Below are 17,842 nucleotides of genomic sequence, written 5' to 3' on the forward strand. Positions count from 1 at the left end.
GCTTTCATTGAAGTCAATAGCAGTTTTACTCTGGCTTACAGTGTAAAACTCAGGAAGAGGAATGGGCTGTAAATAGCCTGCAGTACTTGTTCCACAATGTCATGACATAATGGTTGTCACAGTCCTCCCTTTAAACTGGTATTGCTGTTTCAGAGCTCTGTGATTTCCCAAGCAACCTGCAGGAAAATGCAAAGAGGAGCATGCATTCCTGCAAGGCACTTACAGCTGTCGTTTTATTTCTTAAGACTTATGAATGAAGGTATCACTGAAACCAGCTGTTGTGTGAAGAAATTTAAGCTAGATATTACTGCCTGTGGCATTTGTGCTCAAAACACTTTGAACACTGAGATTACTGTTTGTGGAGGTAAAAAATAGAGGATACATTTGGTCTACTAGCACATTAATTCAGTTTATTGCTCGCTCGGTATTTTTTACAGGACCACCATTATTCCTAGCTATGCATTTATTTATTTGTTCATCCTAATCTATCTGAAAAAAATGAAGAGTGTATACATATATTTTCTAAATATAGTGTGTCCTGAAAATTTTAATCTGAATTTAAAGAGAATAATAGGAATAATAATATGTTTCCAGGACACTGATAATGATTTATTTTCTTTGTCTTTTTTCTCCCAGAAAAAAATAATGTCCTACTTAAAACAGACTTTGAGAAATGCAAGCTAAAAGTGGTAGAGTAAAAACAAAGCTTGAAATGACTGATGATATAGTTCACAAGCCTCGTTTAACTGCATCTGTATATCCTATCTGTAATGTTAGTTGAAATACGGAAAAATTAACTCTGAGGTCAAACATCATTCAGTTTCACAGGAACCAAAAGCCCTCTGGTATACCACTATTCAGCTGCTTACACTATATCTGTTTTCAAGACAATGCTGCATGAGCTATGAGAATACTCTGAAACAAGAAAGGAATCCTTTCCTCCCCTTTCCATAATTCATTATTTTATTTTATTTTATTTTATTTTATTTTATTTTATTTTATTTTATTTTATTTTATTTTATTTTATTTTATTTTATTTTAAAATTCAGGAGGAATTCTGAATTAACAAAGTAGGAAAGATGGCTGCAAACTTCTCTACAGATGGCATAGTATTCTATGAGAATGACAAAGAAGTAGAAGGGCTTTAGTGCAGAGACTGAGACTTTAAAGTGTTTGTATTATTTTATTTGTTTATTTGTTTATTTGTGTCTTTAGACTACCTAACACCAGGAGCTTGTGCAGTTGCATCTAGAAGAAAAAGATCTTTTACAAGCATTGTCTTTCACACTTCATGAATGAATTGCAGAACCATTGCCCAATGGATTTTATGCTCCTACTTTCTGATTATTGTTTGACAGAAACATCTGGTTACTAGTTCTAATATTTCCTCAAGCACAGAAGCTCCCAGACTGCACAGAATGGGGGTTCAATCTGTCCTCATCTCTGAAATGAATGCCTGTAAATGTCTACAAAGGAGGACTGGGAACGGATCACTTGAGATTTGCTATTAGATCTTGCTGCTAAACATAACTAAGAAATGAGTATGCTGTCAGAAAATGCAATTTGTATTTCATACCCTAAGTAGCAATTAAAAAATATATATATATATATATTATTTTATTTTTTTTGCCAAGGTTGTGTCTTGTGTTCTTTCTACAAATTGTACTTCTCTTTATCTGAGTAGTAGGTTGGAATGTCCAAGAAAATTATAGTACTGTAAATCATTAAGACAATATGGGGAAACATTACTAAAGCAATTATGACTACAATCTTTAACTGGTTATACAGGGATTAATGATGCAACAACTTGCAATATTCTTTTTATTACTAGCAGGACTTCTTAGCTTCCAAAGGAAAAGACTTTTTTCAATGAAAGAAGAATATTTATATTTGCTAAGTTAGATTTATGTTCAGATTATTTAAAGAAAAATGCATCAGTGAAAAAATTACATGAATCTGCTGTCATTAATAGTTTCTGTATATTAATATTATAATTTGTTTCTGCACTTGGTCAAAATACACTGAAAAGATGTTATTCATACTTACTTTTGACTTAATCTTTTACTGGTTAAATGTCTTTGAGGTTTTACCTTCAATGATTCACGTGTATAATACTTAGTGACTAAATTCTGCACGGTGTTTTTCTAGTCATTGTCATACAGTCTGTTTACTTTATCAGTTTCAATTTGCTAAAAATCTAATTAGAGATGATGTGATAGTATTATATTGCTGAGATGCTAATGTTAATTAGGTAGGTTAGGAAGTTTTTTTTTTTTTTTTTTCTTCCCTCCTATATCCTGAACAGTTCTTATTCCTGACAGGGAATATTATAAGATAACACCTTTTAATTCTGAAAAAAAAAAAAAAAGGAAGAATCCTGTTATACCTGTTGAGCAATGAGAAGATAATTTAGTCCTTTAGAACATGCTTTGACAAAGTCCTTCTTGATAGAAGAAATATGCCTTGTGAAATGGCACATAGCAAAGGTAGAAGAACTTGTGTCCCAATATGTCTTTCTTATCTGCAGTTTAAAACTGAAACAAATCCAAAAATACTACTCATTGTTAACTGTTTCTTTACAATTTTAGCAAGAAGCTGTGAGAAGATATCGAAAAGGAATCCAAGTAGGAGAAGAGAGAAATAACTTCTCTACTAGTAAGTGAAATGATGATGAAGAAGAACTAATGGAAAATGGTTTATTTTCAATTTACATTCTGTTTCTATTGTAAGATTTGTACTTCACACAAGAAGCGAGGAATGAGCAATAGGGAGCCACACTCTATACAAGAGAAGAAAGAGATTTTTTTCTTGTAATGACCTCAGGAACATCTTCCGATGCATTCAAAATATTTTTACTCAGCAGCTCAGGCAATATTAAAAGCAGAAGTAATATTATAGTTACATAGTAAAATCATTTGATGATTCTGTCTGAAACTTCCACATTGCGATTTGTTCAATTACACTGCTCTTTCTTTGCATATTAGGATGTAAAATTGAGCGAAGTGTTTTTTTTTTTTTTTTTAATATACATTTCATGTGTATCTCAGGCCAGGGACAAATGGGATTCATTAATGTGATCATTCACATGGGAATACATTGAAGAATGAATGCACTTCTGTTTAAAAGGAAAGGATTGGAATAATATATATTCTTAGTGTTAAAAAACAAAAACAAAAACAAAAAAACACCAACAACCAAACAAAAAACAGAACAAACCCACAAAAACTGTGTAGCTTGTAACAGATTCTCCCTTGCTGAATTGGAGAATTAAGGTCTGAGGCAGGGGACCACGGATCTCTGCAGAACCTGGAATCACTCAGAGTGTTCAAGACTGACTGGGATCTTCCCACGCGCTGAGGAATTTCAAATGGATCTGGGTGGAGCTCTTCAAAACAGTGACACATGGAGGCCTGTAATTCCTACAAAATGTTCACATAAAGCTCACAGGAAAGTTTCTGGCATGCAGTTTTTCAACTGGATTGAGAGTGGGACAGATACACATCAGATACAGTGTTTATAATCACATTTTTTATAAGTTTTTACTGGACCAGCTTACAACTTCGCTTTGATGTAGACTGACTTCTGCTTTAGCTGCAGCTCCATGGATCGAGTGATACTCATTTTTTTTTAAACTCTTTTTTTTTTTTGCAAAACTATCTCCAGTCCCTTCCTTTCAGCATTTCAATGCCTCTTCCACCTTTTCTAAACTGCTTGAAGCCCATGGCTTTTGGAGGACAACTGATTTGTCACCTTTTCATTCAGAACCGGGAGACTCAAAGTTGCGGAAACACTGAAATGAAAAATGTTGGGAATCTTGTAATACTTATTCTGTACAAGAAGATGTGGAAAACGGAATATAAACTAGTTCTCACCAGTAGGAAGTGATAATGAGAAACAAAACAGCCTTTAGCCATAATTTGGGCAAACATTGCATGGCTTATTATGGAGGCACAATTCTTCTCTCACTGCTCTGGTTGTAGTGTCACTAACTCACCTAATTTATATTCAAATGAACAATGAATGAAGACTATAGGGAAGATGATCTTTCTTCCAGGAAGACCACAAAGACAATATAAAACTTCTTTTACAGAAAGATTTCCATGACAAGATTATTATAAAGTTGAAAATACCTGTGCACATTGTGAATGACTGACACAATATATTACTGCTGCAGGAAGTCATGAACATAACTTTTACTTTTTCAGGACAGCATCAGGAAAACTAATTAGTTACTCCAAAAACAAACAAACAAACAAACAAACAAACAAAAACCAACAAAAAAACCAAACACCTAAATTAATACTAAGAAAGCAGGCAAATTGCAAATTATTTTGCAAACAATGGAAGATCAAAATGATGAATATTAAAAGACCAGTTCAAATAAATGCATTTCTTGGTGCTGTTACTTCCGTGGCCTTTTTCCCAGGAGAGAGTTTTATATTAGAAATCTGAGTTCCCAAGCAATTCATGAGTAAAGTAAGATTGACATTTGTAATAACATGCTGTGTGTATAGCTGCTGAGTGTTAAACAATTGGGAGGTTGACTGAGTCATTAATTCTGTCCCTGAGTTAAGCAACCTGATGCCTCTCCTGAAGACAATTGCTTATGTCTTAAATACAGTTGGATGAAGAACCTCAATTTTATGGTCAGAGCATTTGACCTAGAAACACAGAAATCTTGGTTTAGTATTTCCTTATTAACTTGAAGAATTCAAACCCTCACCTCTTATTTGAAGAAATTTGGGACTTTATGGGTCCAAGAGAGAACATGTTGCCACAACATGGTAATTTGGGTACTAGACTAAGAAAGTGAATGATCTGGAGGCAGCAAACACAGACTTGTGTTTAAAGGACTGGAAAAATTCTAAAATCTGCTCAGGGAAGAAGGCATCTTCAGAAACTATCCTAGGCACTAAAATAGCTTAGGTGTGTCCTCTATCATTTCCTATTCCTTTTCTAGTCTTACTCACAGAAAGAAAATAAAGAAACATCCTTTTAAACTGGGATAAGAAGGGACTGAGCTAGAATTTTGTATCTTCATGATGAAGAGGACATTTTAAAAGACTGTAGTTACTTGCAGCTGCATTTGAACTGAAAATAAAAGATTGTGTATTAGATATGCCCTGATGATGGCTCTCAAGTTGATTTATTTGGAGAGCATGTGAAGGAAATGACATAATTTTGGATCCTAACTTAGTCATATAAACAAGGTGTGAGCAATGCATTGTGAGCTGCTCAGCTGTGTCATTTATAGGTATTTCTGGAATTTAGCTTTAAAACATGAGTCAGTTTGGTAGTTTGGATGGCAGCACAGTAAGGGTTTTTCTGAGTACTCTTTGGACTTGATTTCTAAGCTATATTGCACACTAGGTGCCTCATTCCTTTGCTGAATTTGACGCCTTGCTGGTTTATTTTCAGGGAGGTTATTGCACAGAGGACAGAATGTTGGTTTGCATTGTATAATGAGAGTAAACATAGAAATGGATTCAGTTGTGTATAAAGCCACTTAAAATGGCAAGTTTTCTCTTTGGCTCTTAAAGTATTAAGGTATCAGGATGTTTTTTCTTTTAGTTGAGATTAAAAGTTTATTGTGCTTTTGTATATACAGCAGGAAGATATTGTAGGCAGCACAAAAAGGGCATTGTTCCTGGGCTATTTTTCATTGTTTTGTTAGAGCATGCCTCAAGATAATTTTCTTCCTTCCAATTAGGAATCTGGCATGTTTCAGAAACATGGAATGTACAATAATTATAATCATCAAGTAGTTGAGTGTTTGAATGTGTGCCTAAAGTATATGGGTAATTGGTGTAAAATGTGCAAATATTTGACTAAGTGCCCTGAGACACTCTTTGCATCTTAAAGGCAATTTTATGGTATCAAGACTTCATGCAAATAACATCTTGTATGATATTCTTTGTTCTTATCTATTACATAGTTACATTTAAATAGTTCACCGACTGAGTTTTCTTGAAGTAACTGCTTTAGAAATATTGACTAGTATAGGAACGTGATTTTGTACTGCATATGTCTATCTACCTAATCCTCATTATTTTTTTTTCTGTTTTTCTATGTTGTGCTGAAAGCAACATGCCCATTTTTGTGCACTGCTTATCAAATGAATCATCTGAACCATCACTGATACCATCTACCTGGACCTCTGTAAGTCCTTTGACACAGTCCCACACAACATCTTTATCTCTGATTTGGAAAAATATGGATTTGAAGGGTGGACTATTCAGTGGCTAAGGAATTGTCTGGATGGCTGTAGCCAGAGAGCTGCAGTCAATGTCTCTATGTCCAGGTGGAGACCAGTGAAGAGTGGTGTCCATCAGGGTTCCATGTTGGGACCAATGCTGTTTAATGTCATTATCTATGAGACACTGGGATCGAGTGCACCCTCAGCAAGTTTGCGGTTGACTTTAATCTGAGTGGTGCAGTTGAAGTCATCCAAAGGGACCTGGATGTGCTTGAGAACTGGGCCCATGTGAATCTAATGAGGTTTAACAAGTCTAAGAACAAGCTGCTGCATCTGAATTGGGGCAATCCTAGACTTGAGTACAGAGTGGGGAAAGTCACTAAGAACAGCCCTTTGGAGAAGCACTTGGGAGTTCTGATAGATGAAAATCTTGACATGAGCCAGTAGTGTGTGTTTGCAGCCCAGAAGACCAACTGCATCCTGGACTGTATCAACAGTGGTGTGGCCAGCAGGCCGAGGGAGGTGATTGACTCCCTCTGCTCCGTCCTTGTGCGGCCCACCTGGAGTGCTGCATACAGGTCTGGGGCACCCAGCACAAGAAGGATGTGGAGCTGTTAGAGGAGGTCCAGAGGAGGGCAATGATGATCAGAGGGCTGGAGCACCTCTTCTATGAAGAAAGGCTGAGAGAGCTGGGGATGTTCAGCCTGAAGAAGAAAAGGCTCTGGGGAGAGCTCATTGTGGCCTTTTGATACTTAAAGAAGGCTTATAAAAAAATAGAGAGTGACTTTTTACATACCCAGATAATGATAGGACAAGAGGGAATGGTTTTAAACTAAAAGAGGGGAGATTTAGACTAGATGTTAGGCGGAAATTCTTAACTCAGAGCATGGTGAGGCACTGGAACAGGTTGCCCAGGTTGTGGATGCCTCAAAGTGTTCAAGGCCGGGTTGGATGTCGCCCTGGTCAGCCTGATCTAGTGGGTCACAACCCTGCTTATGGCAGGGGGTTTGAAACTAGGTGGTCTATAAGGTCTAATCCAACCTGATCCATTCTGTGTTTCTATGACCTAGCTGACCTTTATTTTCTCCATTAGTCATCATATGTTTTTTTAGCTTATTTTTTTATCTACTTTGCAACATCCATATTTTGAGATTATTCAGGTTATCACATCTAACCATCATACTGTTTGAGAGTTAACTGACTAGTCTGAATAATGTTATTGTGCTGGTCCTGCCATTGAAGTCTGCCCTTTGTCAGAAGCTACATTCCCTTAGAAAGATTTTTTTTTTTTCCCCTATCCATTTATTTGCAAGCTTTACCAGAACAAACACAGGGAAAAGAGGAAAAAAAATTCTAGCACTTTGAAGAGGAAAAGTAAATTGTAACTAATGCACCTGAAAAACTCATAGAACCAAATGCATGAGATTAAGAAAAAGAAGACAGACAAAAAGAATTCTTTAAAAATGGAAGACAGGGTACTTCCTTGATTAAAAACATAAGGTATATTGTTTTTTGATTCTAAATCTTTCTGAGGAGATATCTTTAGAATTAATTATTTCAGTACTTTCCAAACCTTTTAAGTTATGTCAGGATGGTTGGATGACTCCTGCCAAATAACTCTGAAAAGTTCTCTTTGCTTTATGTAAATACCATTTAACCGTGTTCCCTCCAGAAATGAAGACTCCTGAGGGAGAACTTCACTGAGAAACACTGTTGTAAATGCATATAAAATGTCCTGTGTTTTTGAAGGTGTGATGAAGTTTTGCATGAAACTAGCTTTTTTATTTTTATTTTTATTTTCCAAATTAACTTTATTTCTAACTTTAGAACTGCAAAAATGAAATCTTATTTTCCCCAAATAATAACAAACCAAGAAATATTAACTTTTTCTTTGGTCCTTTATGCTCAGTGGATTCCCCCCCCCCCCCCCCCCCCCCAACCCCCGAGCACTCTGTGCAGTTTGTGAGAAAGAGAAAGGTTTAATGATAAGTGTGCGCATAGCATGACTATTCATGGGGCTGTAGGACAGTCTCATTTTGAACTTGCTATCTATCAGCCTAATTCTATCAGGTTAAATGAAGGAATCTGTGGCCTGTCAAAGTATACATGACATCAGCTTTGCAAGCTCCTTCCCTGAAGATCTTAATATTGAATATTCTGTGACAGTATGGTGACAAGAGAAGTTATAACGATGTCATGAAGCCAGCTATCTCTATGAAATGAAAGAAAAATCTGTAAATTAAAAATAAAGAATAAGTGTCAATATATTTGTTATAAGATAAATATCACATATAAAATAGACACTGGATATGGTTGCTGATTATTGTCTGTCTTGAGGGCTCCTTCAGTCCACAGAAAATAAGAACAATGTAGTAAAAGTGGAGAGGAAAACACAAGAGATTTGGTATCTTTGTACAAAGAGAGAATGGAGTAAAATAGCAGATATAGGAAAGTTAAGAGGTCAGATTACATTCAGTGGGGGATAAAAAGCATTTGGGATAGGATCAGCTAACTGCCAGAAATAAAAAGGTTACACTGGTTATAGCCAGACAGTGGGAGGTTTAGGGCTAGAGTGATAACAGACAGCAGCAGAGACAGCAAGGTGATAAAACTGAATGGATGAAATAGGATTAAGAGAGGCATAAATAAATTAAATCAATTAAAGCCTTACTTTGTTTCTGCCATGTAATTATATGCAGTTATTTTAGTGATCACAAAGCTCAGAAGATTGCAACCATTTTCCACAAGCCACGTCCACATGGAAAACAAACCCACATCAAACAAACAACATACACATGAATACAAGAAATATAAGTAATTTTCTTGACCTGTCTTGAAATATCTTCTTCATTATAAAGTGCAGTGAGAGGAAGTAGCCATTCTGGGAAAGACATCATATTGTGCTGCTCAAATGATTTTCATAATAAGAAAATTTCCTGAAGAAAGCTGACTAAATCAAAGAGGTTTATTTTTATTTTTTTTAGGATTTTTTTTTTTTGAAATCAGGTATGAGGAGACTATCCATATCCACATATTTTATATTTGTGATCTAGTAGTTAATAGTAGGTTTTAATAATAAGTACAAATAGTGAGATTCATCTCAGATAATTTTAAATGGTTAAACAGGCAAGTAATCTATCTCAGTGCCACTTATCAGTCAGTAGAGAGGGATATACCTCCGAAGTGCAGCTCATTTACTCAATTCTACACAGAAGGATTCTAGGCAGCTAATTTTTGCATGGCTAAGTTAGCTGTAAGGAATATCACCCAAAGTGCCACAGAAAGACTGTTGTAGGCATGGAGGGGCAGACAGTGGCACTCCACAAGAGTCTGGGTCCTGGAGAAGGTTTTCAGTAAATTATCATGCATTTTCTAAAACCATTCTCATGTTGACTTTGTTCCTTCCACTCACCTCATGCTTCCTAAAAGATTTGTTTTTCCAAACTTATTAGCAATATACACTTAAAAAGGAAATAGCATGAATAAAAAGGATGGACTAAGCTAAGTTATAATAGTTATCAAAACAAAAACAAAAAAAAAGAGAAAAATTAAATAAATCATAGATTATTGGGTGCTTCTTCAAAGTACAGCAACAGTCTGATCTGAAGCTCAATTGAATTATTAAGCTGCTAAGAGGTTTTAAAGAAGACCTTAGTAACTTTCTAGTGACCTTGTTAACAAGTTTGGTTTTCCCTGAAAGTTACAGATGGTTGCAAATTTTCTATTGGATCAGCTAGGGTCATTGCTTTAAAATATAAATCCAGCTTGCTGTTGAATATATGGGATTTGATTTGCTTAGTAGAGAAAAAGATAGTTAAACCATCCAAAGAAAAGCCTGGATTGCTGTTCTGATCCATATTATATCCTCCTAACATAACAACTTCAGCACTTTATCTATTTTACTGGAAGGAGAAAAGCCTACAGAACTAAAGATTTTAAGTCTGAATTAAAGAGACAGATATTACATAGAAGGATTGATACGCTATGAGGAGTAGACAGTAAAAGATTACATTCTAAACTCATATTTCATCAATTAAGAGGGCAAAATACAACAGGTATTGATCTCTGCACATAGGTAAACTGCAGTTTCAAATATAAATTGCTATTTCACAACACCATTCATGCAATACGTCCCAAGAAGCTTTATTTGCTATCAATAATAAACAACAAAACTGCTACTGAACTAGATAAGCCTTACAAATCAGATGTCTTTTAAGCAGTATTAAAGTCAGAAAGCCGGCTGCTTGGGCCCAGCCAAAGGCTGATGCAGGATTTGAGAAAGGGAAAAGCATCTGTCTTTAAGTGACAATCTTATCTGGGATTGGCAAAGGCCAGGTAATGGCTTGCTGCCAGTAAACCTACTGTACTGAGATGAGGAAAGGGACAGATGGAACAGATTTCTCAGAAATTCTCCCATATTTTCTCAAGATTCCTACCAGGGGTCAATGTCTTTTTGTGTTACCTAAACTGTTAGAGGCATAGGGAGAGGGGCTAAGAATCCAACACCTAAACAAATGTGGTATGAAAGAGAAGCAACAGTCCCCAGGGTGGAGTGAAACAGAGAGTGCTTGAGGGGCCATACCAGGTCCCAAACCATGCTAAAGCTCCTTTGCTTTGATTGGCAAGATGTTGTATGTACTATAAAAGAGTTTTAACACCCCATCTCCCAGGCTGTTGCTGTTTAAATATTGTTTCACCAACTTGTATGAGCTTTGTGTAATCCATCAAGCCAAAAAGGAAAGTGAATATGTACATAAGGGATTTTGCTTGACTGAATAGAGGATTTCCTACATCAAATGTAGTAGTACTCTGTCTATGAGGAAATGCATCAGATCACTGGTAATCAGTATTGTCTGGTCTTTTTATTCTTTTGAGTGGTCACAGAGTGACTGATAATTTGTCCTACTTGCTTCCTTTCTTACATCTGTCACTTTTTTTTTTTTTCTCCTTTTCTGACAATTTACTTTCATTCACATTTCTTTCTACTTAGGTTATTTTCTCTTAAGTAAGCCTCAAATACAAAATAACACATATATACTTGCAGACCAAGATGAAATCAATGTTGACAAGTTTATGTGTATGTCATACTTGTTTCCTTTTTTCATGTTTATCTCACCAGTTAGATGAAAGCTATTGAGGGCATAGACTGTCTTGTCATGCTTTTACACTTCTGTGAGCACCACTTTTCAGTTGGTCCCCATTACTATATATCACAGTTATTATACTGTGTATAATGGTGTTTCCCATAATTAATATAATTAATAATTCTGAGTTTAGAGAAGTACCAACATTACATCAAAAATGAAAACTGTGCAAAAGTTAAGAAAGATATAAGGCTATAATATTAAAAATTAACAAGCCAATAAAGAATTATCAGGAATATAGTAAAATGAATGACTGTGAGGCAAGAGTATAAATTCAATCAGTCACAGAACATTATGTATTTAGCAAAGTAGATATTCTAGTAAAATTTATGTTTCTGAAACAAAACATTCATTGTATGGAAAACAAGCTTTCAAAAATATTGCTTTATGAAAAAAGCAGCTAAACAATAGTCAAATGACATTGACACCAAGAATATTTATATATTATTAAAATTGCTTCAGGAAAACAAAAATCCAATTGAATGTCATTTTTAACAAAAATATGTACCTCACGTACCAATTTTCCTAAATACAGTGGAGACCTATGCAGTTTACAAACCACCGTAGTATGTGAGATCATCACAGAGCTTCATGTCTTCATGCTTTTATTTCTCACTTGACATAGAACTATTTTCTGTATACATTTCAGATATAAAATGAAAGACTTTGCAACTTGTCCAAGTCATGTTAGGTGGCTGAGTTTGGGCAGTGATACAAATGTCAGTTTCCTAATTTTCTGATTAGTGCCTTGTCAGCCTATTTGCTCTACAAATCATCATTTGCACTACAGATCTAAACAATATTTGCAGTTATTCCTATCAAAAGGAAAAAAATTATTGATGAAAGATGCACATTTATCTTCCATAACATGCAGAAGCTTTCCATGAATTGTTGGTTCTTGAGGGACCTGAGATCCCTGTGCAAACATCTGAGGTCAAACAATTTGGCATATAGATGGGTGATATGCCATTTACATAATACAGACAGAATAAGACTGTTAAATTGTAACCTCCCACTTGTTTTGTGAATAAAGTTTTCATCACTATTTCTTTGGTAATCCCGTTAGTTGAGAAAACCCAGCTTGGAAGTAGTTCTTGGTGGTAGTAAAAGCAGTGACCTCTTAAGATAAGCAATATGATTTGGTAGGAGGCAGGACAGCACTAGACAGGTAAATGGTCCAGGGCCCTTAAGAATATTCTGTATTTGCTACCCATGTGGTCACTGCTTTTGAGAAGAAGTAGCTTGGAAAGGTGAGTGTAGAAACTGCTAGGCTAAACAATTGGCTAAAAACAAACAAACAAACAAACAAACAAACAAAAAACACACACACACAAAAAACCAGCTTATTTTATTTGACCAGCTAGTCCTAGGTGATGAAGAAAACTTCACTGGATTATGAGAAAACTGGCTATGGTTAAGTGATTAACTATTATTTAATGTGATTGGATATTATATATCTATATTATTCAAATTTGGGGTCAAAATTCTAGGAAATCTTGGGATGAACAACAGATAAGAGACCTTCTAAGACTTGCAAGGGACATCTTAAGGATGATCAGTAGGTTTATTCCTTTTTTTGAAAGTGTCTCAATCTTAGTGTAGCAGAGGTGATGGTGACAGACAAGTGGTATTGTCTGTTAGCCAGGTGAAGGTATTTAATAAGAGGGATATGATGAAGAAGAAAGGTAAAAGAGGTAAAGGTTAAAACTGGAGCAATTTTAACAAAAGAAATAATTTGAACACAAAGACAAAAAAATGTGCTCTGCAAATAAAAGAAAAAATACAAAAAGGAAAGGGAGTAAGAGTAGAAGTGGGACAGATGAAATAGTAACAAAAAAAGCCTTTGAGGTTGATAATACTTGAAAAATTCAAATACAGTAGTGTTACAAAATAATTTGTTTTAAATTGTTATTTTTGATAGAATAATACTGTACTTATGACTCAAGTTTCCAAAACTGACTGGTAACATCTGCTTTTTATGAGTCTGTATCCCTAAACAACAGCATGTTACATGCCGTGGTGATTCATACTTACATTTGTAAGATCCTGGTTACTTCCCACATGCTGCCAATTCTGAATTAGCTATGCTGAGTAGAAAATTAAAGGAGAAAACTATTGGGGAAAAAAAAAAGGAAAGAAAAAAAGTGGTACAAAAAAAAAATCTTCCATTGTAATAATTGAACTATGTCAAATTATATCTGAGAGAGAGAAAAGTTCTACCATCTTGTCTGTTCTTAAGGTTACCTAATGGTATTCCTTATGAGTCTTGGTCTCTTAAATGATGGATAGCAACCAAAATTAATACAAATGAAAATCCCTTTTTCTTAAAAGGAAATTTCACACACATGCATGAGGTTGTCCCTGTGAGTCAACTTAAAGATAAATATAAACACTACTGTGTTTTTGGATACAGAATATCAAAGCCTCCAACTTTGGCATAAAAGAGGTCTTGAGAAGTTCATCATTAAAGGTATGTGTGTGTATGGTTTTTTGTCCAGGTTTCCTTGCTGGTGTGTGGCAGAAGCAACAAGACATCTGAGCAGGACTGCAGTCAGGATTAGAAGCAGTGCTCAGAGATGAAGGCCAAACCACAGGCAAAAATAGGGTTTTGGAAAGAAGGCAAGTCTGCTGGTGTTTTGCAGTAGGTTGCATTGCACAGATAATGGCTGTGTAGCCTGAAGGATGTTATGTACTCCATAGCTTCAACAGTGGGAGCTTTGATAACCATTTCCAGCAGCCATGCTTGTGAATTGTTCCTGGTGAACTGTGATGAATCATCACACAGTGATGTGTGCCAAAATAACAAGACCAGTTTATTTCATTGTAAATTTGTGACAGGTTATTGGAGTTAAAAAGTCAGAGAACCAAATAGAAAAGTTGTCTCATCATTACTTTGTCTGATGTTGGCTTAAAAATAGCATAATGTAAAGGCATAACCTGATGAGATATCTATTGCTTATGCATATTTTTTACATTTTTTTGAAGAGAATTATTCATGTATGAGTTATTTAAAAAAATATTGATCTTGGACATGTGATCAAGGCCTTGATATTTTCCATTTATAGATGATGATTTAGTTTATGTTGTTTTATAAATAGGAATCTGAGGAGAGAAGCAAGTATCACAAATCTTGAATTCCAAAGCTATTCCAATTCTATCCTTTTATAACCAAATATAAATTAGTGTCTTTTTGGAAAACCTGCTACGTGATTCTGTGTATGGGCCAATAAATAAATAAATAAAGCAAGATTTGTACATGAAATTATTTTCTCTGTGACTTTATATGAAACAAGAAAGTATTCAAAAAGTCATCTGCTACCTGATGTACAACCTATTCAATTCCTTCATTACTGCTATAAAGATAAAATTTTTTGCCAGAAGGCAGAAATATTTTTGAGAAGACATGTTTAGGCACTGGGTCTTTGCTTTTAAGGGATCTATTGACATCTTAAGGAGCAGTTTCGTATTAGCTGTGGTATTTTCTTTGCTCTTTGTTATGAAATACAGTAATCATGCATATTTAATTGGCCTTTGAAAGCAGTAGTTTTCAAGTGGTAATCTACAAGGAGGTTTAGAATCCTAAAAAATCTGAAGGTTTCTGATTTAATTATAATGGCCACTTACCTAAAAAATTAATAGAAGCTAAGTGTTTGTCTAATTCATGTGATTAAACAGTCACAAAATGGCCCCACTTACAGTTTACATTTTGTGTAGGAATCATGCATATTTTAAGAGACACTGAAAGCGGTTCCATAGAAATGAATGAGAAAAACACCTCTTTTCATTTCTCATGTCTATAATCCCTTCCTATGATATGAAGAACTTCAGCAATGAGAGCCAATGTATGGAAATGTTTCCTTCCATTTTTTTCTGTTTCAAAGAAGAGTTTGTGTGCATCTGAGATCTGTATACTGAAAAGGGGACAATGATTTTTGGAGGTCTGGACAAGACAACCCACAAGGAGTGTGGTATCTTTTTTTTTTTTTTTTCCTCATTGAAACTACAGCAATCTCGGAAATATTTCAGAAATATGTGAGAAAATACTCTGAAAAATATGTTGCTCCTATAAAAATATTAATGAGTTGTAATATTGTCCAAAACAGAAAACATCTGGTTTTTTTTATTTTTTTTGGGGGGGATGAAAGATTGTTGAATGAAAACTTGAATGAAAATGTTTTCAGAGCTGAAAAATATTCATAGGCTCATATTACAGCTGGAAATTAAAATCGGAAAAACCATGCTTAGTGAAGCTCCAACTCAGCACAGTTTTCACCACACTGATAGTATTAAAGTCTGTAAACAGATAAAAGAACTCTCTTTTGGAGTGTAAGAAACAAAGACTAGTTCATCTGTGTATAAATGGCTAATTTTAGAAATTAGATGCCAGTTTTGTTTAATTCAAAAAGCTATTAGAAGTATTTATCCATATGTATACACAGCTCAATCTCCCCACTACTGAAACCTGTTCTTGACAAGTATTATTAGGTAGAATGGAGAAGAGAAGCTCCTTTGGGCTTCTCTTAAATATAAATAAGGTTGATAATATGCACAAAAAACTCTTCTGGAAAAAAAAAAAAGTAGTGATTACAAGACAGGACAGGAGTTTTCTTAAAAGCATTACCATCTGTAGTATTTATCAAACAAAACAAAACAAAACAAAACAAAACAAAAACTCTTTTCAGAAATTCTGCCTTTTTTGTACTTTATTTTTTTGAACATTTTAGCTTTATTTTGGATGTGGGGTGGAGGGTGGGAGAGCATTTCAAGTGTTAATATTTAACCCAAGCTGATACCTCTTTTCAAGTTATAAAAATGCACTTGCTTGTTTTAGCTGCTTGCTATTCATTTTCTGTGGAAGTTGGCAATTTTAAAGTTATTGATTTAAATAGAAGCATTTAAAGACAGTGCAATTTGCAAGAATTTCCAGTAGTTAACTTAGGACTTGGAAAGAATGTTGCAAGGTATAATGAAAATCCCAGTTTCTCTCACTTCTTACTATGTTGTCACATTCTGCATTCCCAAGACAGATGGAAAATCATTATGCAACCTTATGATGCAGCCACTATTTTCTCAGGAAGTATAGTGGCATCATTTTAACAGCAGAGCTTTTATATCGTGATATATATGCGTGTATATATATATATATATATATGCTATTTATTTATTATTATTATTTTTTTTTCCCAGCAAGGATTTACAAACATTCCTAGCTGAATATTTGGCCAAGTTATAACCCTAACACACAGGTTCCAAAAAAAACAACCAATCAAGCAACCAAAAAAAAAAAATCTAACAAAAAAACATTCAACAAAAAAACACAGCATGAAAGACAGTCTTTTCAACAGTTATAAGTACATGTCTCATGCAGATAGGAAAAACAGTAACCACCAGCATCCTGGAAGGTTGCTGAGACATCTCATTCTTTTCTTTGTTTAATTCAGTGGTAGTCAATGGCATACAGAATCACAGAATCACAGAATGGCCAAGATTGGAAGGGACCTCTGAAGTTCATCTAGCCCAACCCCGCTGCCAAGCAGGATCACCTAGAGCACATAGCACAAGATGGCATCCGGGTGTGTTTTGAATGTCTTCAGAGAAGGAGACTACACAACCTCTCTGGGCAGCCTGTCCCAGAGCTCTGTCACCCTCACAGTAAAGAAGTGCCCTCTCATGTTCAGCCGGAACCTCCTGTGCTTCAGTTTGTTCCCATTGCATCTCATCCTGTCACTGGGCACAACTGAAAAGAGACCAGCTCCATGCTCTCAACACTTCCCCTCAGATATTTATATACATTAATGAGATCTCCCCTCAGCCTTCTCTTTTCCAAGCTAAACAAGCCCAGCTCTCTCAGCCTGTCCTTGTCTGACAGGTGCTCCAGTCCTCTCATTGTCTTCATAGTCCTCCTCTGGACTCGCTCCAGTAGTTCTATGTCCCTCTTGTACTGGGGAGCCCAGAACTGGACACAATACTCCAGGTGTGGCCTCACCAGAGCTGAGTAGAGGGGGAAGATCACCTCCCTTGACCTGCTGGCAACACTATTCTGAATGCAGCCCAGGATACCATTGGCCTTCTTGGCCACCAGGGCACGTTGCTGACTCATGGTCAGCTTGCTGTCCACCAGGACTCCCAGGTCACTCTGAAATCCAAGAGAGAAACATCTTTCAGAGTTGTGCTTACTTGAATTTAATTCAATAAAGGAAATAAAATGAAGACCAAAGGCCATCCAAGTGTGCTTATAATGTGGAAATTTCTTACCACTAATTTCATGATCCATAAGCCCTTGCAAAAGTGGATAGTCCCATTCACACTCAAAAAATGTCTGATCCATATTATCTTGCAAAGAGTGCACACACACAAACAAAACAAAACAAACCAACCAACCAAACAACCAAACAAAAGAAAACAAACTACCAAACAACCTTTACAGTCAGTTTCCATTGATATGCATTTGCCCAGCCTGGGCATTTAAAAACTAATGTTTCAGACTTACTGACTCTTTACT

Source organism: Anser cygnoides, chromosome 4, assembly GCF_040182565.1.
Source record: "Anser cygnoides isolate HZ-2024a breed goose chromosome 4, Taihu_goose_T2T_genome, whole genome shotgun sequence".
In the NCBI taxonomy this organism is placed as follows: Eukaryota; Metazoa; Chordata; class Aves; order Anseriformes; family Anatidae; genus Anser; species Anser cygnoides.